General features: G+C 41.0%; 1 protein-coding gene across 5 annotated transcripts in view; it reads left to right on the top strand.

The window, feature by feature from the left end:
• The window catches only part of PPP2R5E (protein phosphatase 2 regulatory subunit B'epsilon), a 146,431-nt gene that overhangs the window by 14,697 nt on the left and 110,016 nt on the right, over positions 1-21,718 (top strand). Inside the window, exon 1 of one of the 5 annotated variants that reach the window (XM_070513734.1) lies at positions 4,316-4,412. The exons of the other annotated variants lie outside the window; for them this stretch is intronic. The gene's annotated coding sequence lies outside the window, so the exon portion shown is untranslated. Of the gene's footprint in view, positions 1-4,315; positions 4,413-21,718 lie in introns of those variants that run through there. 5 annotated transcript variants of the gene reach the window in all.

Raw genomic sequence — 21,718 nt, 5'->3', positions numbered from 1 at the left:
TGACCTACCTGAATAGTCTCCTCCAAGGGCCTTAAATTCTCATTTTTGTAATTGTTCTGTGGGCTGTGTAATTCAGTCCATTCATTCGTCAGATTTGTACTGAGCAGTATGATGCACCAGGCGCTGCCCTGGAAACACAGTGATGAGCAAAACAAAAAGGTGGACGAGGTTCTTCTGCTCAAAAGGCTGTTGTCGTTGGAGGTCAGAGCCTGATGGGGCTGTTTAGGTTGTTGGGGCCAAGTCATTCAGGCGGGGTTCAAGTCTGACCTTGATCCCTAGGCATTTGTACATCTCCATAATATACTGTATAAATCACCCATCGCCCCTACCTAGTCATGAGGAATGATATTTTCCCTCATGTTTATATATATTTTTGTGTTATGCTTAAACTTTTTTTCTCTGTGATGATTAATAGCTTTAAAATTACTTTGAGATAGTCTTATGATTAGAGTTGGAATTTAAAAAAGTTCTCTTGTCCTGGTAACATGGTGCTTGTCATTTCATGATACTGAGCTTTCTTTGAAGATTGCTGGGAGATTACCTTGAGATAGTCTTATTGTTGGAGTTGGAGTTTTTTAAAAAGTTCTTCTTTCTTTTCAGGGTAACATCGTTCTTGTTATTTTATGATACTGAGGTTTCTTTGAAGACAAATCACTTAATCATTGCTTGCTTTAAAAAAAAATTACCAGTTTACTTTCAGACTATACATGAAATGTGCAAAATGTAAAAAACATCAAGTCCTTTTAAAACTAAGTAAAATCTGTCTGTTGGTCTAGCTATATGCTCTATAGATGGCACTGTGATGATAAAGTGCGTGGTCTTAAGTTTTCATATGTTTTAATTCACTGTTCATGAACTGCTGCTTGGAATAGTGGGGGACGTAATACAATAGATTTAATTCATTAAGAGAATAAAGGTTTAGAAGATTAGAGCTAGAATTACTGTGAGTACCAACTGAAGTTGATTAAATGGGAATGCAAGCAACAGTAAAACCACAGTTAGGCAAAGCAATTAACATTGGCGATGTTATGGTTACTGTGAAGATTAGAAAAATAAATAATTGAAAGTATTTTAAATTTGACAAATTGAATGAAGTTAAAAATTGAATCCACCTCCTTGTCACTTGCTAATTTTAAAATTTCTCGAGCTATTATGATTTAAATTACTGAGCGTTATCTGTGTTGCATTCTGTGGGTGGTGAAAATTGAGTGGAGTGAGTGCTTTTCAGTACCAGTGCTTGAAGCAGAACTGGATTTGTGATGGTTTACAGAAGGAGAAGAGTATCATCTATGATTATCTCAGACTCTGACTTGTAGGAAGAGTCCAACATAATAAATAAAAGGACTGTAGAGTTTGGAGTTTTTGACAGTCAGTTCTTAAATGACCATTCTTGTACCTCAATGGTTAATGAACTTCAGAATCATTTTAGAATCATTTCATTGTTAGTCAAATAATGTGCATTCCTGTGAGTACAAATCTATATTTAATAGTAACATAATCTTGGCGAAATTATCATTCTTTACAGTTTTACTTAATGGAATATTAATTTTCTTTTGTTTGTTAACGTAGGTAGGACACTACACTTGCATTTCTTGGCTACAAAGACATGCCCTTCCTTTTTCCTTTGAGCAAGGCTGTTTATAATTCTGTATTTCAGAAGAGAATAATTTCTTCACATTAGTGTATGATAGGTAATAATTGGTTCTCATTTCTCTCCATACATGCAAGGATAATTGAGCAGTTATTTTCCTTTTTCTCAGTGAGGTAGCTGTGAAGTTTTGCTTGACTCATTTGGAGAAGATGAGAGATCAAGAAGCTTTCCACAGGGCGATTTTGAGGATTAAATGAGTTAATATGTAGCTAACGCTTAGGGCAGGGCCTAGATCGTGGTGTTATGTAAATGTTAGCTGTCTTTGTCATTGTTGCTGCTGTTATTATTACTTATCTATAAATACTACTTATTGTCTGTATTTTAAGACTTGGGTTTCAAGCGGATCCTGTAAAGATGATCTATTTTTTGTGTACTATGTTTATGGAAGTGGGTGTTTGTGTTTGAAAATCCGTTAAGTCTGTCCACAGACTAAATTGTTTAAGTAAAACAATATATTCTCTGTAGTACATTTGCTAATGAACTTTAAAAAGCACTTAAAAAGAATTTTTGCAAGAGTAACATTTGGAAGCTGTCAAAGTCAGTACTTACTGAACCCAAGAACTAGTCCAACCAAGTCTGAGCTGCATTGCTTTGTGACAGCTGTTAAGGCATTGTGTTCGCCTGGCTCCCCCAGCTGGTGTGTGTGCTGCACTGGGGGAGACTGGGGAGTCGGATGTGTGTGGTGACACTGAATGCTGTCACTGTGAAACATCGGGAGGGACTGGTGGTGGTTGATAAACATAGTTAAGAGATTGGTAGATGCTACCTGGACAGAGAGGAAATAGCTGTCAACCTAACAATCTTTCATTAAATGGGAGCATTGAAAAATCTTAAAAAAAAAAATCCAAAGAGGTTGCCAGGAATTTTATGAAAGTATCTTTCAACCAGGTGGCTTAGGATATGAATTTCATATGTTAGAAATTTTTTCTTTGTCAGTTTTTACCTAAAGCTATTTTTACGAAGTGAAATTATGGATTTGTTGTGCACATGTCATTTTGATTAATAGTGAAACCGGTAGTCTTTGTTCCGACCTAGAAAGGTTTTATTTTTCCTTTTTGTCCTCATGCGAAGTTATGGTTATTACAATGTCCAAACTACTCATTTCTCATACTTACCTCAAGATAATGAGTGTCGTTATTGCCATGTCTTCAGTTTCTATCACGACAAGAAAATGTATTCAACCCTAGTGGATTTTTTCCTTTCATAATGAAATCAAATAAAATAAGTGACCGTGAGTGAAAATACTCACAAACGCAGCATGTCTGTGTATTTGAAGTAGGTGTATGATGAGGGGAGGGAGCCAAGGTGCCAAGAAATCACTGGCTGTGCAGAGTGCAGTAAGCGTGGTTGAATTGGTATGTCAATCAGAACTCTCTCTCCCAGCTTATCTCCTTGAGCTGGTGGATGCTGATGTTTCTGTTCTATCTCGAGTTCTTACTTTTTATCCTAAAGATTTTATTTTATTTTTATTTATTTATTTATTTTTTTTAAAGATTTTTATTTTTTCCTTTTTCTCCCCAAAGCCCCCGGTACATAGTTGTATATTCTTCGTTGTGGGTCCTTCTAGTTGTGGCATGTGGGATGCTGCCTCAGCGTGGTTTGATGAGCAGTGCCATGTCCGCGCCCAGGATTCGAACCAACGAAACACTGGGCCGCCTGCAGCGGAGCGCGCGAACTTAACCACTTGGCCATGGGGCCAGCCCCTATCCTAAAGATTTTAAATACAGACTCAAAGACTGACCAATGAAAGCTTCAGTCAAGGCCGAGCGCTTTAGGTGTTTATACTGTTTGACTTCTGCTTTATTGAAGCATTCCCCTATGGTTCATCTTTTTTTCCTCTCCCATCTGTTCAAAATTTTTTTAAAAAACAATTTATTTTTTCTTCTCTCTGTATTTATCCTTCCCTTAGCTGTTTTGCAGGTGGGTTTACTTAGGGCCATGTAGAGCTACGGCCAGGTCAGAAATCCAGAGGTGGTGTGAGACACTAGGGAGACTGACGATTATGCCACACAGATGTCGCACGTCCAGCAGGGTAGAGTTATGGGAAGATGATAGGTTTGTGAGTCAGCCAGCCAGTCTTAGAATTCCATCCAGTTTTCCTTGCAGGCCGGGTGACCTTAGACAAAAGACCTTCTCAGAGCCTCAGTTTGCCCATCTGTATAAGTGTGATAATATTGTCTGCCTTGCAGTATTGGCTTGAGAGGCAATGTCTGAATGCCTAGCTCAGTACTGACACATGGTGGGCGCTTGGTAATTGACGGTTGTCATAATATTTGCATCCTTATGGTCAGGGACCAAGTCCATTCCTGGTTGTATTCCCATTGTCTAGGTGCCCCCCTTGCCTCTTCTCTGCTTGGGGAGTACCTGTTGAGTGAAACCATCCTTTCAGGTGGGAAGGGAATTCTTCACGTATGTAAAGCAGGGCTGACTTAAATTATCACTTCTTACTCATTCCTTTTTCTTTTCTGATTTGTATCTTCAATGTTCTTTTAAGGAATTTTTTTTAAATGAAGAGAATTTGTGTCATGTCATTGTGTAATAAACTGAATGTAGCTTTAAAGACAAAGGTTTATGATTATCACTGCTCTGGTGAGCCAACAAGGTGCTGCCTTGGACAGGGCAAAGTATCTGAAAGGCCATCATTATCAAAGGTTGCCAAGCGGCATGAACGGCTCTGGGCCGAAGTTTTCTTTCCTTTATCCTCAGTCTCTTTAGCTGTGACCGAGAGCTGGCAATGGCTGGCGTGTAGACGTCCATTCCAGTGAGTACTTACTGAATGAATGAATGACTGAATGAATGAATATGGTGATTGTTCAGATATCAGAATTTGAGTCTGTATTGGGTAGTATTTATTTGATCAGCTTTGGAGAGAGGAAATAGCGTGCAAACATTAAGTGAATTTTAGTGCAGTCTTGACAGTTAAACCAACTCAGTTTCCTGTCACATCTCGGGTTTAGAAGAGACAGATCTGCTGGTTCACAAGAGTTGCTGCTGGCACTAACCTGGAGCTTTGCTGCTCTCCTTGAAAATAAGAGAAACTTTTCACCAGGCTGGAAGCCAGGACGTGAAAAGCATTACCTTTGTCTAGTGTCCTCTGTGTGCATATGTGGACCTACATGAGTGGGAGAGGGAGCTGTGGGAGAGAGTGTGATGTTCTAGTCCTTTCTCCCGCTCTGGCCCCTCTGGCCTTGTAGGGATTTATGTCAGCTCAGAGGCGCTGGTTCCAGCTCATCATGATTAATGAAAGAGAAGTGCTGTAAAAGGTACTCCTCTGGTCCTCTGTAGTCTCTCTTTCCTCTTAGATGGACTCTTCTCTTCACCCAGTCTGTCTTTACTTTTGTTTGATGTGTGTTGCAGGAAATTTAAAAAGCTTATTTTAATTCTAGCCTTAAGCAAACATAATTAAAAAGGAAAAGTTTCTGTTTGCTGTTGCAGGAAGCCTTCCCCCGTCCCACTCCCATCTTCCACCCCTCCAATCGGTACTTTTTTTTAATACTCAGGAAGAAGTGAATTTTAGGTTATCCATTTTTCCGTCCCTTCATTAGTGAGTATAATTAAGAGGTGCAAGGATTTGATGTGGTTTGCTAAATTTTTAAGTAACATGAGAAACACGCTTAGTGGTTCATAGTTTTGAAAATCTTTGTGCAGTATTTGGGAAGATTTTCTTTTACTAGAAGCCTATTTTCTGGGCTCTTCATTTTACTGTGCATAATTTGATAAGACTCCATCTCTCTCTCTGTCCTTGTCCTTTGTACTTGGAGGAGACGCAGTGTATATTCTGGATAGACAGTGTGTGACCCTGGGGGCCTTTTGTACGGGAGCATATCTTCAGAAACAGAGGTAATCAGGATCTGTCTCCAGGAATTTTCTTTCTTCCCAAAGACTCATTTCCACATGTCAAATATAAACTAGGCCCATAAACTCTGGCCAGTGCTTTCATTTAACCATCCAAACAGTTTCTGTTTCAGTTCCAGAAAAGGTAATTTTTCCCCCACCCATTAAATGCTTAGGTTTTCTTTCGTTTTTTTTTTGAGGGAGAGTGGGGTCATTCACTGCTGTTGAGTTCTCTTTGTTGATAATAGATGAGCTATTTCGTAAATCAAACCAGTTGGCATGTAATAAATCCTAATGTTAGATTTTTATAGAATTTGGAAAGCTCTGAGAACATGTATGTGGGGAGGATTCTGCTTAATTCATAGGGGTAGCTGGAAAGAATTATAAATGTTTTAGTTTTAAAAATTGCAGTGTCAGACATATAACTTTAAAAGAGAAATGGTCTAGAGGGATGTACAAAGAAACTGTAAACAGTGGTTGTCTTTGGGGCATAGGAATGGAGGGTTTCACTTTCTACCTTGATGTGAAAAAAAGTTAATTGAAAAATAGAAAGGTAGTCCTGTGTCTGTTTTCCAAACTAATAGAAGGTAAGCACTACTGGGAATAAAATGATCCGTTGAACATTGGTGATCATTAGGTTAACCTTTGCATAATCAGTTGTAACATGAGGAAATATATGTAGGACTCTTTCCATGTGGCATAAATGCTCATACTTCAAGTAATTAATAACCAAATTAGTAATCAGATTAATAATCAAAGTATTGTTTGCTGTATATGTTTGTCCTTTTGTCCCTTCATCCACCTGTCATCCATCTACCCAACTGTCTGTATCAGCCAAGGAAGAGAAGTCCAACTTGTGATCGCTTCAGTATCATTGGGTTCTTTTCTGTGAAGAAAGAGCTTTAATTGCTCATCTGTCTAGATAACCTTGTAAAAGCATTATTTTTGATGTTCAGCAGGAGGGTAAAGTGCTGAGTAATTTTCAGAAATGGGGTGTGGGACATTGAAAAGATAAATTCTGTTGGTGTGAAATCTTTTATTCTCACTCTTTTCTGAGATTCTTATCATGGTGATTTCATTGCACAAAGAACTCAGCTCCCTGCCTGTCGTACCACACTTTAACGAGCCACAGTAATTTGTGACTTGGGCTCTCTCCTGTTCTAATCAGCTCATCAGCTCATCAATATCATGCCCATTCTGTATCAGTTTGCTTTAGAATTGAAATTTTGTATTTGTGTAATGCCATTAGAGAAACCAAGAGAGCTTAGTGGTTTGCATTCGATTTAGGGGATGAAAAGATATTGAATCAGCTTTTGCTGCTTAACAAACCATTCCAAAACTTGGGGGTTTAAAACAACAGCCGTTTATTTAGCTCACCATTCTGTGGTTTGGCAATTCACACTGGTTGCAGCTGTGTGGTGGTCCTGGTCTCCGGTGGACTCGCTCTTGCACCTGCAGTCAGCTGGCATTTGATGGTCTGACTGTCATTTGGCTGTGGCTGCAGGAGTGTCTGGGCTGTGTGAGTCCCATCCCCCAGCAGGTTAGCCTGGGCTTCTCTACGTGGTGGGTCGTGGGGTTCTCTAGAACAGAAAGAGATGGCAAGCGCAAATGCTTAAGTACTTTTCAAATCTGCTTGCAGTGTGCTTGCTGTTATCCCGTTGGCCAAAGCAAGTTACAAGGCTAGCTGAAATTCCAAGGGTGAAGAAAGACTCCACTTCTTTGTGGGAGGGGCTCTGAAATTATGCTACACTGGCATGAATTCAAGGAGGGAAAGAATTGAGGGCTATTTTTACAGTCTGCCGCAGATATTCTGAGGACTCCAAATATTGGCTCAATGGATGTTGTCTCTCTTTTGGAGTATATCTAGAGTCCAGCCACTGCTCACTGCTTCCTCCTTTGCCTCATAGTCCAAACCACTATTACCTTTGCCTCCTAATGGGTTCCCTGCTTACATGCTTGCCCCTGTGCTCTGTACACCAGCCAGAGCAAACTTCAAAACAGAAGTCAGATCATGGCTCTTCTCTGTTCAAAATCTTCCATTGGCTTCCAGTCTCATTCAGAATCAAATTTAAATTCCCTACTGAGACTGTAGGACTTTACGTGATACAGCCCCTCCTCTGGCCTTGTATCACTCTGCTCCTCGCTCACCTTGTTCCAGCTGCATTTCCCTCCTTCCTGTTTCTTGCACACACCAAGCATGCTGCTGCTTCGGGGCTTTGCATTTGTGGTTTTCTCTGCCAGATATTTAGCATGCCTCCCTCCTCCGCTTCTGTTCGGTCCCTCTTTGTATATCACCTTCTTAGAGAGGCCTTCATGGCAGTCTATACATAAAATAACCATCTTTCCTAGCAGTCTCTGGCTGCCTTTAGTTTGCTCCACAGTGCTAACCACTGCCTGACGTTTGTTTCTTTTCTGTTTCCTCGGGTTAGAACGTAAGCTCCCTGAGGGCAGTGACTCTGAGGGTTTATCTCCAGTGCCTGGAACGGTGCCTGCTGCAGCGTAGATGCTCCCTCAGCCTCAGGGGAGTGACTGCTCTGTGCAGTTCATCACCTGTTCTGAGTGGGGGCTCTTCCCGAGAGTCAGTGGGGCCTGTGTCCCATCACTGCTGCCTAGAGGCAGCCTGTCTCTGCCCTTTGCCTGATGCTCAGCTGGACTAGTGTGATGATATTTAATGAAGTGTTCATCTTATTCCTCTTAAAAAAGTTTAAATGATTTTAATTCAATGATTTGGGGATCATTTTTCTTTTTAAATACCTATCTTCGGGGATTTAGAAATATAATCCTTCTATCATATGCTGATGGTTTATGTAAATGCATCAATATGCGTACACGTTTTCGCAGAGGGTGGCACACAGAGGAAACCGTCCAGGCTTGACATGGAGGCTCAGGTAGTTGCTGTGGTGGTAATACCTTCTTCTTGTACTCTTGAAATTCCTTCAGTCCCCCAGCCTCTTTTTCTCAGAACTGTGTACCCAGTTTCTCAGGTCCCACTGAGCAAGGCGTCCTCTGAGCTTCAGCTCACCTTGGTGTAGAGTTACTGTCCTCCAAGTGTAACTGGTCTCTCCAGTGGCTTTCCTATACCAGCTGCTTCTCAGGCTTTGAATCTGGATTCTCTTAGTCCACAGGAGTTTACCGTGTGCAGGTATGTGTTTGTAACATGTAGTCAAACCTCTAATTTGGAAGAATGAGCTGGGATGGGAGTGAGTAGGAGGAAGGGCAGTCTGGCTTAGTGAAACTTCTGAATCACAGAATATTTAAACATAGAGGCAATTATATGATTTTTAAATTATAGTGCATGTGATGGGCTAGGATGTAACTGGGACATAATGAGTCGTGTAAACTAAGGCAGCAGTAATGGAAATATTTACAATTCACAACAGGTCTACAGAATAAGCTACGAATTTTAAGCAGCAAAGTCTATGTAAGGATTATTTGACTCAGAATTTGGAGGCTAATCCAAAGAACCTAGGAATCAGTTTCTTGAAACTTTTGATTTGAAAATGTTAGTGACTTTTATATTAAATTCTCCCAGTTTGTAAGTACCTAAAAATGTGCAGGTGCAGATTGACTTGTACTTGATTAGAGTCACATTCTTCAAGTTTAAAATGGAAATTTCAGGGCCTGCCTGGTGGTATAGTGGTTAAGTTCACATGCTCTGCTTTGGTGGCTGAGGGTCACAGGTTCGGATCCTGGGAGTGGACCTAGCACTGCTCGTCAAGCCGTGCTGTGGCGGCATCCCACATAAAGTAGAGAAAGATGGGCACAGATGTTAGCTCAGGGACAATATTCCTCATGCAAAAAGAGGAAGATCGGCAACAGCTGTTAGCTCAGGGCCACTCTTCCTCACACCCGCCCCCCCGCCCCCCCCCCAAAAAAAAAAGGAAAGGAGCTGAGATGTGAGGTTTTATCGCCCTGGCTTCCATCCTTCTGGCCCGTTCAGGTAATCCTCTTTGGAAACATCTTCTCCCATCCCAGAAAGTGGATGGATATGTGTTAATTTTTGTTACCCCAAAGCTGGTTGAGTTGGAAAGCTGGGAAGCAAAACATGAGGGGGTTTTAAATAATTGACTGGAAAGAGAGTGCTGATAAATGACAGCAGGGATTGTGGAACTGTTCTGGACTCTGGCTTCTTTTGGCAGGAAGAGGCAGGGTCAATAACATGTACTTTGGAGGCAGACAGGCTACGATTTAAGTCTAGTTTTGGCCATTTACTGTTTGAGTGATCTTAAGTTATTTAACCTCACTACATCTCATCTTTGCGATTAAAGAAGAGGGTGCTGATAGAGTCTGTTTCTTAGGGTTGTTTTAAGGCAGAAATGAAGTTGTGTGTGGGAAAGACTTAGTACTAGAAAAGGCACATAGTGTATGCTCCTCAGATGTTAGGTAATACAGAGAGAAGGCACGCCTTCTCAAGAATCCAGAAAAATGATGGTACCAGAAGGGCTGAAATGGGCCCTGGGCACAGTCTTGCGTGACGTTTTGGCCCCTGTGAAAATGTTGAATACACGCAGTTGCTTTGTGAGAGGGACAGATGAAGGGTGACGGGCAGAGGGATGGAGATGCCATATAGCACTCACAAGGACTGCGGCTGGAGTGGTAGTGAGTGGGGTGGTTTGGCGAACGGTGGGCAGGGGCATTCACGTGTGCACAGTGGCTCCAAAGAGAGGAGTGTGAGGTGTGTGGGAGGGAGCAGCACGTAGCTGGTAGTGGGGCTGAGAGCCCCCGGGGCAGGAAGAGACCACTGGTGTGTATAGGAACCTGTGGGGGACACTGGAGCAGGGTGGAATGACGGCTGTCGGGCTTCACTTCGGCAGTCACATGTGATTCCGAAGGCAACTGGGAGCCACTCAAGCTAGGTCTCGCCAAGGGGCCATGATACAAACGAAGGCTCTGGAAGAATAGAGATCTTCCTGTTGGTGTAGGACAGATCCCTGGGGTAATGCGCAGATTATCCACTCAGGTGCCCCTAGGCATGAGATAATTACCCTTGCCACAATCCTGCAGTTTCTTTGAAGTCTTGTTTTTTACTTTAAGAATTCAGAGATTTTTGCGTTTCTTAATATATTAACTTCTTTTCATTCTAAAAATTGATGTTTTTAGTAAAGTTAATGGCTCTTGGGAGGTGTGTCATATTTATTGTATGGCTTCTGGAGGGCACTTGCGCTGTCCTCCTTGGATTAATCTGGGAGCAGGGTGATTAGCAAGTAGGGTAATGGGACTGCGCGGCAGAGGGGCTTGGGAAGGGGCTCCTAGCCACAGCCCGCAGGCAGCCTGCAGGAGCCCATGGTGCCCCTCATTACGCTTCTTCCAGGCCTTATAGGCCCCAATCCTTTCTGTGAGGCATCTTGGGAGTTTCTGAAAGCCCACTGACAGTCCTGTAGTGCTCACTGCTTCCCATCTTTTCTTTCTTTTCCCGTGGCCTAAGATCCCCAACTTCTGTTACTGCTTTTTCTTTAAACAGTTTTATTGAGGTGTAATTTATGTATCATACAATTCTCCCATTTAAAGTGTTCAATTCAGTGTTTAGTATAGTCACAGGTTGTGCAAACATTAACACTGTCAAATTTTAGAACATTTTCGTTCCTCCAAACTCTGTACCCGTTGTCCGTCATCTCTTATTCTCCTACTCCCCACCCCTGCCACCCCTAGCCCTAGGCAACTCTCATTTCCTTTCTGTGTATAGATTTGCCTATTCTGGACGTTTTTGTAAGTGGAACCATACAATATGTGGTCCTTTGTGACTGACTTCTTTCACTCAGCATGATGTGTTCAACATTTGCCAGTATTGTGGCATGAATCAGTGCTTCAATCTTTTTCATGGTCCAGTAGTATTCCATCGCAGCACTTGTTTTTTGTTTTTTTTTGTTTTTGCTGAGGGAGATTTGTCCTGAGCTAACATCTGTTGCCAATCTTCCTCTTTTTTTTGCTTTAGGAAGATTAACCCTGAGCTAACATCTGTGCCTATCTTCCTCCACTTTGTATGTGGGTTGCCACCATGGCATGGCTGACAAGTGGTGTAGGTCTACACTCAGGATCTGAACCCACAAACTCAGGCCGCCGAAGCAGAACATGCCAAACTTAACCGCTACATCACAGGGCTGGCCCCTGCACCACATTTTTGTTTATCCATTCATCAGTTGATTAACATTTGGGTTTTCACTTTTTGGCTATTATGAATAATGCTACTTTGTTTTTGTGTGGGCATGTTTTCAGTTTTCTTGGGTAAATACTTTCAGAGTGGAATTGCCAGGTCATATGATAACTCTATGTTTAACTTTTTAAGGAACTGCCAAACTGTTTTGCAAAGTGGCTGTACCGTTTTGTATTCCCACTAGTGATGTATAAGGAATCCAGTTTCTCTACATCTTTGCCAACACTTGTTATTTTTGTCTTTTTGATTGTAGACTTCCTATTGGGTGTGATTTGCATTTCCGTGATGGCTCATGATGTTGAGCATGTTTTCATGTGCTTATTGGCCATTTGGATATCTTCTTTGGGGAAATGTCTCTTCAAATCATTCGCCCATTTTTTTTTTTTTTTAATTAATGTTATGATAGATTACAACCTTGTGAGATTTCAGTTGTAGATTATTGTTAGTCATGTTGTGGGTACACCTCTTCCCCCTTTGTGCCCTTCCCTCACCCCCCCTTTTCCCTGGTAACCACCCATCAGATCTCCTTGTCAATATGTTAACTTCCACCTATGAGTGGAGTCATATAGAGTTCGTCTTTCTCTGACTGGCTTATTTCGCTTAACATAATACCCTCGAGGTCCATCCACGTTGCTGTGAATGGGCCAATTTTGTCTTTTTTTATGGCTGAGTAGTATTCCATTGTGTATATATACCATATCTTCTTTATCCAGTCATCAGTTTCTGGGCATGTAGGTTGGTTCCACGTCTTGGCTATTGTAAATAATGCTGCGATGAACATAGGGGTGCAAGGGACTCTTGGGATTTCTGATTTCAGGTTCTTAGGGTAGATACCCAGTAATGGGATGGCTGGGTCATAGGGTATTTCTTCATTCGCCCATTTTTGATTTATCTTTTTGTTGAGTTACAAGGGTTCTTTTTAAATTCTTACTACAAGTCTCTTATCAGATATATGATTTGTAAATATTTTCTCCCATTCAGTGGGTTGCCTGAGTTTTCGCTTTCTTATAGTGTCCTTTGAAGGAGAATAGTTTTTGATCTCGATGAAGTCCCATTTATCTATTTTTTATTTTATTGCTTTTGCTTTTCTTAATGTGTTTTAATCCCTAGCTATTTTGCAGAATGCTAGGCTAGGAGCAAGAGAACCTGGGTTTTAGTCAGTTTCGCCACTAATGAACTGGTTGACAGTGGGCAAGTCACTGTCTCTTTGCCCCTCCTACACCAGTCTGTCCTCCACAAAAGAGATCTTGTCCTAGAAAATCCAAGCTGATCATGTCACTTCCCTCTTCGCAAATGACCATCCATCGGTTTCCTATTGTCCATAAAGGGTAAAATGTGAACACTTAAGTTTGGAATTTGAAGCTGTCTCGCGAGCTGGCCCACTTGATTTCTTTAGCACCTCCCCTCTAGACATGCGGAGTATCTCAGCAATGTCTAAACCTGTGCTGACTCTCTTGCCTCCTTTCAATCTGTCATACCCTTTTCCTACTTCATGACTCTCGTGGGCTTTGCCTTGACTAAGAATGCCTTCTCCATCCCCTGCTCTTCTTTATGTAGTAAACTCCCTGCTTCCTCTTTGAAGATCTAGGCAAATGTTCCTTGTTGTGCCCATGCAGTGCCTGGCACACAGTACATGCTCAATAAATATTTATTAAATGAATAAATGAATGAAACACTACCTTTTGTTGAAAGCCTTGCTGGGCTTTTTATACAAAGTTCTTGTCTCCTTTCTTGGCTTCCTAGAGTGTGTACTCTTCGAATCTGTCATAAAACTCCTATACTGTTTTGTAATTTATTTGTAATATCTTTCTCCCTCACCCAGTGATACCCTAGGAGGCAGGTGCTGTGTCCACTGTGTTCCAAGCTGAGTTTCTGGCATGTGCAGTAGGGTAGTAGTATGGGGTCAGTGAATGTTGCCTGTGAATGGATGAATTTCTTGAGAGGGTCTGTAAGGTGAAAGAGGGGATGTGTCAGGTCTGGATTGCTGGTTCTCAGCTTTCCTGAGCCACTTTAGGTTAAGATTGTAGCGTGTATGCAGAAGGACATGAGGAGTTAAGTCCTCAGAGAAAGTTATCGTCCACCTTGCAGTCCAAACTGACAGAGACTCTTCAGAGACAGGCTGGCTCCACGAACACAGCCTCCCTTGCCCTATTTTTTTCTTTTAAATTTTGGGAAGATTAGCCCTGAGTTAACATCTGCCAATCCTCCTCTTTTTGGTGAGGAAGACTGGCCCTGAGCTAACATCCATGCCCATCTTCCTCTACTTTATATGTGGGACGCCTCCCACAGCATGGCTTGATAAGTGCTGCGTAAGTCCGCACCCGGGATCTGAACTGGCGATCCCCAGGCCGCTGAAGTGGAACATGTGAACTTAACCACTGCGCCACCGGGCTGGCCCCCCTTCCCTGTGTTTTGAGTGTGGGGAAGGAGTCGGGAGAGCAGAGCGAATGGCGCAGGGTTGAGTGTGTGAGCAGGTCGTGATTATTACTATTCCATAATACCCACGGTTTATGTGGATTTCCTCAATTTTAAAGTCGTTGCTACCAAGTTTAATTGTCTCCTTTATCTTAGAGGTGTACAGCTTCTTTTGGTATCTTTGGGAACTTCCTTGAGCGTTACCCGATTACATGATCCTACTAATGCTATAGGATTTCTTCCACCTCTAAGATTTCATGGTTTAAGACTTTGTCTTCCCCATGAAATATTTCCTGATTACTTTAGTCCTCAATAATCTTGATCTTCTTAACCTAAGTCGTGAGAGACATATTTATGTGTACCGCAGCATATCATTCCTTCATTCAGCAAACACTGTACTAGGAACTTGCTAGATGCTGAAGTGACAAAGATGACTCAAACAGCATTTCTTGAACACCTGTTTTGTGCTACGCCCGGGGGATGAAGTGTGACTAAGACAGGCAAGGCTCTTGCGTTAGACAGGTTCTTGCTTTTCAAGGGGTGTTGGTTTTCTCTCCCTAATTAGTCTGTAAGGTATGCTTTTTGTATTTCATTCCCCCGTCATCTTAATACAGCAAATAAATAGTTCTCAAGAATTACTTGATTGACTTCTTGCATGGGGTTCTTTTGATTGCCAAGAAAACATGAGGGCTGTTTGGTGAAGTCAGAACTTCGAAGTTTATAATCTACACAATGTGTGCCGGTCTCAGGTAGTGTGGTAGGAATAATCTGTGCCTGTGGCTAATTTGGTTTTTTTTTTTTTAAAGATTGGCACCTGAGCTAACAACCATTGCCAATCTTTTTTTTTTTCTTGCTGCTTTTTCTCCCCAAATCCACCCAGTACATCGTTGTGTATTTTAGTTGTGGGTCCTGCTAGTTGTGGCATGTGGGACACTGCCTCAGCATGGCCTTATGAGTGGTCCCATGTCTGTGCCCAGGATCCGAACCTGTGAAACCCTGGGTCACCAAAGTGGAGCGCGCGAACTTAACTGCTCGGCCACAGGGCTGGCCCGCTGTGGCTGATTTTTCATTTGGAGGAAAAATTTGGAAGAGTTTTTCAGAACTTCTCATACTCTCTAGCTCTTTAAACAGATTTTATTTTGAATAATGAATTTATGTATTCAAATTTTGGACTCAGGACACTGGCATGTGATTTTGGTACTGCATGCTTAATCAGAACTTCAAAGAGTTTTTCTGTTTTGTTTTGCTTTGCTTTTAAAACCAGGGCTATGCCCTTCTTAGTAAAGCAGATTTTTGTTTGTTTGTTTGAGTTGATTGGGTTTTTTTCCAAAGGGTTTTTCTCACATTCTGCTGTCTGAACCTTTTTAATAAGGGCTTTCAAAGCCCTTATGCAATTCTTATGGTTTCATTATACCTGAGAGGAGAGAGACAATTTATGATTTTCAGCTGTGAAACTCATTAAAATATGTAATGCATTAAAACACTTTTGGGGAAGAATAGTAGTAGGGAGTATTGAAACAGAACATCGTGTAAAACAATTGTCTTCCTTGCATCGTTTCAAATGTGATTTAAATGTGCTGTTTTTTGCCTTAAGTACTTTGACGATGTCCCCTCCTTGCTCTGGAACAGTTGTTTTCAAACTTCGCTGTGCCTGAGAATCACCTGAGGAGCTGGCTCCACCGTCGATTCTCGTCTGCACACCCCAGTGGTTCTGATCAGTGGATCTCGCCTGGGGATGTGCAGGCCAGATGATTTGGATGCCGTGAGCCGCAGACCGGACATTGATTTGGAAGCTTCACAATGTTCCTTTCTAACCTCTTTTCTGAGCACTCCCCCAGCTCAGGCCAGCTGGCCTCTTCCCAGCCTCCTGCCTCGTACCCCATGGTCTTCAGTGGCCTCAGCACCGCTGCTCTGCCCATTCCCTCAACATGGAAATGCATCTCCTGTCTCTTTAGGGCTCAGCTCAAGAGGTGGGCTTCCCGAGAGGCTGTCTCTGCTAGTCTCGCCCACCCTGATGGTGCCTTCCTCTATACTCCTCTGTATATGTGGAAGTTTTTCCAAAAAATTGCCAATATTTGAATATCAGGAGCTGCTCATAAAAATCTGGGTTTCTAACAAACTGGGCCAGTATTCCTTCATGATAACTATTGGTTGGAACTGATTAGCAGCATTTGTTACTTTCTAGTTTGCAAGTCTCTCCCATTCCTGTTATTTCCTTAATTCTGGACAAGGGTCATTTTATCTTCACGTTTGTGCTACTGCCTTATTTTCATTGAGCTGGTTTTACTTGTAAACTTTACCTATTTGGCTCTTGTGGGTATTGAGTATATAGTTCTTGATTTATGGTTCATATTGTTCGTTGGACCATTCTCGTATGTTTCCCTGCTTCACTAGTATATCTTTCAAGGCCCCCATGTACAGCTTCACAGCTACCTGCATAATATTATGGGCTAGCCCTCTCTCTGTCTTTTAATGTAAAAAACAATTCATTTCTCTCAATAAGATTTTAAGTGCCTTGAAAGTAGAAATAATGTTAGGTGTTTGTGTTCTCCTTAACACCAAGTAACTATTTATATTCAACTTATGTCTTCTAATTTTTTTATCAATTTCATATAATAGAAAAATATAGTGTACTATTTTATCTTCTTTTTTTTCTGCTTTTTCTCCCCAAATCCCCCCCAGTACATAGTTGTATGTTTTAGTTGTGGGTCCTTCTAGTTCTGGCATGTGGGATGCTGCCTCAGTGTGGCCTGATGAGCTGTGCCGTGTCTGCGCCCAGGATCTGAACCAGCGAAACCCTGGGCCACCGAAGTGGAGCGCATGAACTTAACTACTCGGCCATGGGGCCGGTCCCCTATTTCATCTTTTATTAGGAAAAGATCTATACCAGCAGAAATGATTTAAGATTAGCTACAGTCTTAAGTTTAATGAATGTTCTTTTCTAATTTTTAGAGTTCTTTTTCTACTAGTGCTTTATTTACATTATACTTTAGTAAGTTTGTGACAAGTAATGTTTTAATAACCATTGAAATTAAAGTACTACTGGTTGAATATCATCTTATGGAATATATGGTTGCTAAAGGAGATTTTCATGTAAAGATTCCAGTTAGAAACCTTGGGCTAAGTTTTTCTGAATCTTGCCCCCAAAAATGTATAGATTGTTCACCTCTGAATAGTTGAATGTGTTTTTTAGTCTTTTTCTAAAAAAAGAGGCCAGGAAACTTTTTTAAAGTTTCAGAAGTCATGTATTTATTGTTGTAGAAAATACAGATGAATGATTACAAAAGGACATAAATATCATCCCTCCTCTCAGCTCCAGAGGTGATTACCGTTTCCAACATTTTGGGGTGTATTCTTCAAGCTTTTTTTTTCCCGTGAGGTGATGGTGGCTATGTTTGTATGGGCTCATGGTCTTGAAAATAATTCTAAATTTATTGGTAAATAGACCAAAAAAACTTTTTTTGGAAGGGTTTCTAAGGACTAATTCTATTCTATCTAATCTATTATTATTGTAACTAATCTAGTAAAAGTTTAACAAGTCATCACTATGAAAAATTTATATTAACTTGCCTTTTTATCAAGTCAAATTGAGTTATTGGCTTATCCAGTTCGGAGTGCTTCTCCTGGTCGGATCAGTGCTTGTCAAACCACAAGACAGAAATATAAAGAATACAGAGCAGAGCTACTAGGGTATCAGGTAGTACTGCTTCTGCTTCAGGAAACCACATATCCATTTTTGGAACCACTTTTTTTTTCCTTTATGTTGAAAACTGAGCCAGAACATTTTTGCTTGTAGTTTGAGGAAGGAGAGTGTTCATGTTCAGCTTCTTTGCGTTTTGGAGAAGGATGGTGTATGATGTAACGTGTACATTTCTCCAGTTCCCGTCTCATCCTTCCAGGCAGAAAATCCAGATAACTGCTGGCTCTTGCCAATACAAAGACTGCTTGTGTTCACAGAAGGAGGATGCTGGAGTGGCAGAGAACAGGCCTTGGAGACTGGCTGCTTTCTACCTGTGTGTGTCACTTAATGAGACTTCAGCCCCTTTGAGTCACAGTTCATCTGTAAAAATGTGAAGAAACCCAGACAGGAAAGATTAATTTGACAGATAAATGAGATAACCACTTTCTCCTCCAGTCCCCAGGCCACCCGGTTTCATTCCCTACTTCTCCATGCCCCACCATGAAGGTGCCTCCTTAGTGATGGCCACAGGCAGGAATCATCCTGAGCTTCCTGCCCCGTCTCTCATCTTGTATGCATCCCTGTACATTTCACTCTTAGTTTGTCGGAGAAGCTGTTCGTCTTCCTGTTCAGCAAATTCATTTTTCTGTCTGTGTCCTGGATTTATCTCTGGTGCTCCTAGTCCCTGCTCCATTGGTCATCCCTTCTGTTATCCTGGGTCTCTTCTTCCTCTTCCTTTTCTTGGTGAACTGACAAGGTGTGGCTCAGATGTCACCTGCAGGGAGCCTCCGACTTCCCTGGCCTCAGGGAGGTGCCCCTCCTCTGTACTCTCACAGTATCCGTGGCACTCTGATGGCACTCTTCTCACAGTGGCGTTTGGGGTTTATTTTCCTGGTTTCCTCACTACAGGGTAAGCTCCCCCAGGGCCAGGACTGTATCTTGTTTGCCTTGCTTAGGGCCCAGGTGAATGAGTTGAATGAGTGGGATGAGTGGTGAGTGAATAGCTTTAAAAAAATGTTAGTCATTTTCATTTTAGAAACAGTATCTAAAGTGGATTAAGATTATGGACTCTGGGGCCAGACTGCTCAAATTCATACTCAGCCACTTGTTAAGCATGTGCCCTCTGGCAAGTGCCTCAGTCGTTTCTTCTCTCAAATGGGGCTAATAATAATAGTATTTATTTTTTAGGGTTGTTGTGAGAATTAAGTGACCCAGTAGATGAGTAGTGCTATGAACCTTGTGGCGCACAGTGATTGCTCACTATGAATTAGCTCTTTATTATTATTACTGTTACTATATTTCATAAGCATCAGGTGCCTTCTGCTGATAATCTTCTACTGATAATTTTGATTTTATAAAATCTCAACATGGTAACGTTTATCCTTCCTCCAGATGGTATTTGATTGTTTTAGAAGCATTTTTGTTACATCACATTTCACTTGGTCCTCATGGCAAGTGAGGGAGTGAGGAGGATGTTTTGTCACCCTCATTATTTACATGAGGGAAGATATGGGTGGTGGGAGGTGGGCCAGTACTTCCTGTCTCTGGATCCTGTGGCCTCTACTTTATGTTGTGTTGATGGTTCCATTAAAAATAAAGCAAAACTTAAAAAAAATAATTTTAGACTTACAGTTGCAAAAATAGTCAGAGAATTCAAACTGCTTCCCCTAATACTAACAATTTACATAACCACCACCTCCATTTTTTTTTTCTGTTGAGTATGGTTCAGTTTTGAATATTTTTCGCCACCATCCTTTTTTAAAAACATATTTCTTGAGATATAATTCACATACCATGCAGTTCACCCACTTAAAGTGTACAATTCATTAGTTTTTAGTATATTCACAGATTTGTGTAGTCATCACCATAGTCTAATTTTAGAACACTTTTCTCACCTCAAAAAGAAACCCCATACCTGTTAGTAGTCACTCCCTCGTTCCTCTCTGTACCCCTTTCCCCCAGGCCCAGGCAACCACTAATCTACTTTCTGTCTCTCTGGATTTGATTATTCTGGACATTTCTTGTAAATTTCCCACCATCTTTGTATCTTGTTAGCATTTTCTATGCAGACCTGGAGCCACACTGCCTGGGTTTACATCCTGGCTCTCCCCCTTACAAGGGTCTGACTGTGCACTTGTCGTTTATTTGTCTCTGCCTTGGTTTCCTAGTTTGTAAAGTGGGGGATAATAATAGTATCTACATTTGGGGTTGTAAGAATTAAATGAGTTAACGGGTGGAAAGCGCTTAAAATTGTATCTGTCCCTGATAAGTGCTGTCTAAATTTTAGCTGTTACTGTACCAGGATCTGTCATAGTCTAATTAATTCATTTTGTAGTTTTCCATATTGGGGTATTTATTGTTTCTGCATTGTTAACAGCTAACCTTATAAGTTTCTAAACGTTACTCAGGTCACTGTTAGTATTGTGTCCTAAATCCTGAATTTAGAATTTAGTCTTGTAAACTATTTCCTGTCACAATGACTTGGTGAAAGATAACTGCAGCATTTGGCGGTGTAATTATGCATCTTCGTTTGGTACCTGGGTTTATTTATTTGAATGAGAGATAGTGCAGCTATCTTATTTAGTTAAAGAGAAATCTGAGACATTGATTTCTGAAAACCAAGTTATACTTTCATTAAAGTCAGTTTGTTTTTTAAAAAGTTGCATTTGAAACTGATTTTTTTTAACACCTTTATTTCTCATAGCCTTCCAAGATCAAAGAGGGGATATGTTCCTATAAGAAAAATTCAGTGCCCAAAACATGTTCACCACCACCACCTCCATAAATGGGAAAACTCTGAGGGTCTATTTAAATGATCTGCAGGATAGCAAAGTGAAGCGCGAGAAATGTCTGTTTCAAAGAGTTATCATTGTCAAAACAATTTTCTACATAAATGCAAATCAAATCTAGATTAGGCCATATGAGAAGGTTGTGAAATACCAAGTAAGACACTGGAGATGCTGGGCGAGGAACCAGAAGTTCTGGGACCAGGACTTGCAGCCAGTCAGTTGGATGATCTGGAACGTGCCACTTCTGTTCTTTGGGCCACAGTTTCCTCATCTGTAAAATGAGACTATGGGACTAGAACTGTTAGTCTCTTAAGGCTTATCCAGAGTGAAAATTCTTTATGTCTCATAACAACAAACGAGGTACTAGCAAACGTGGATCAATTCTCTGTGCGTTACTAAGGGAAGGAAATGGAAGAGAAATCTCTAAATTTGTGTTTTTGCTGCTCTTTTTCCCATTCTTCTTATTATTGCCATTGCCCTTCTAGTTTCACAGTGAGGTGGCTATTTTATGATTTGTATTTTTGCATTTCTGCTACATGTATTCATCTCTTTTAAAGGCAGCTCTGACCTGTGATACCTTCAAAATTTTATTAAGATTTTAGTTACAGGTGCTTGGCTGGGCAGTGGAGCTCAGGACTAAAATCAGCGTTCCCTCTGTGGTGGTGGAAATGGAAGCTGGCATGTCCTGTGTTCCAGTCTGTCCTGAGGCCTTTTTATGAGTAATTGCATTTCTTAACAAATTGCCTATGAAGATAAATGCTTGTTTATAAATTATTTTTGTGACTAACTTTGATTTTAAATTTAGAATTGTAGTTTTATAGGGGAAAAACATTGGTATCTGACACACAATAAATTTTTGCTTAAGATTCCAAATATTTACTTTAAAGAGCCATTCTATTTGTAACTAGGCAGTTTTATATTTCGTATTCTCTATCAGTGGTTCCCAATTGTGGGCTCCAAAAGCTGGAGACATATATGAAATTATTATAAGGGGTTCAGTCAATTTATGAACCCCTAAGCTGCAGACTAAATAAATAATAGGCTTTGGATGTAAATGTACTAAGGTTTTTCAAATGTATGTTGGTTCTTGTGATTAATAAAGCACAGATTTATTTAAAAGCATTTACTGAGTTCATAAAAATCTTTTGTCGTTATATTTTAAAAAATGATATCAATGATACAATTACTACCATGTAAAG

Source organism: Equus asinus, chromosome 7, assembly GCF_041296235.1.
Source record: "Equus asinus isolate D_3611 breed Donkey chromosome 7, EquAss-T2T_v2, whole genome shotgun sequence".
Taxonomy (NCBI): domain Eukaryota; kingdom Metazoa; phylum Chordata; class Mammalia; order Perissodactyla; family Equidae; genus Equus; species Equus asinus.
The sequence above is the reverse complement of the archived record's forward strand: the minus strand, read 5'-3'. Positions and strand labels throughout refer to the sequence as shown.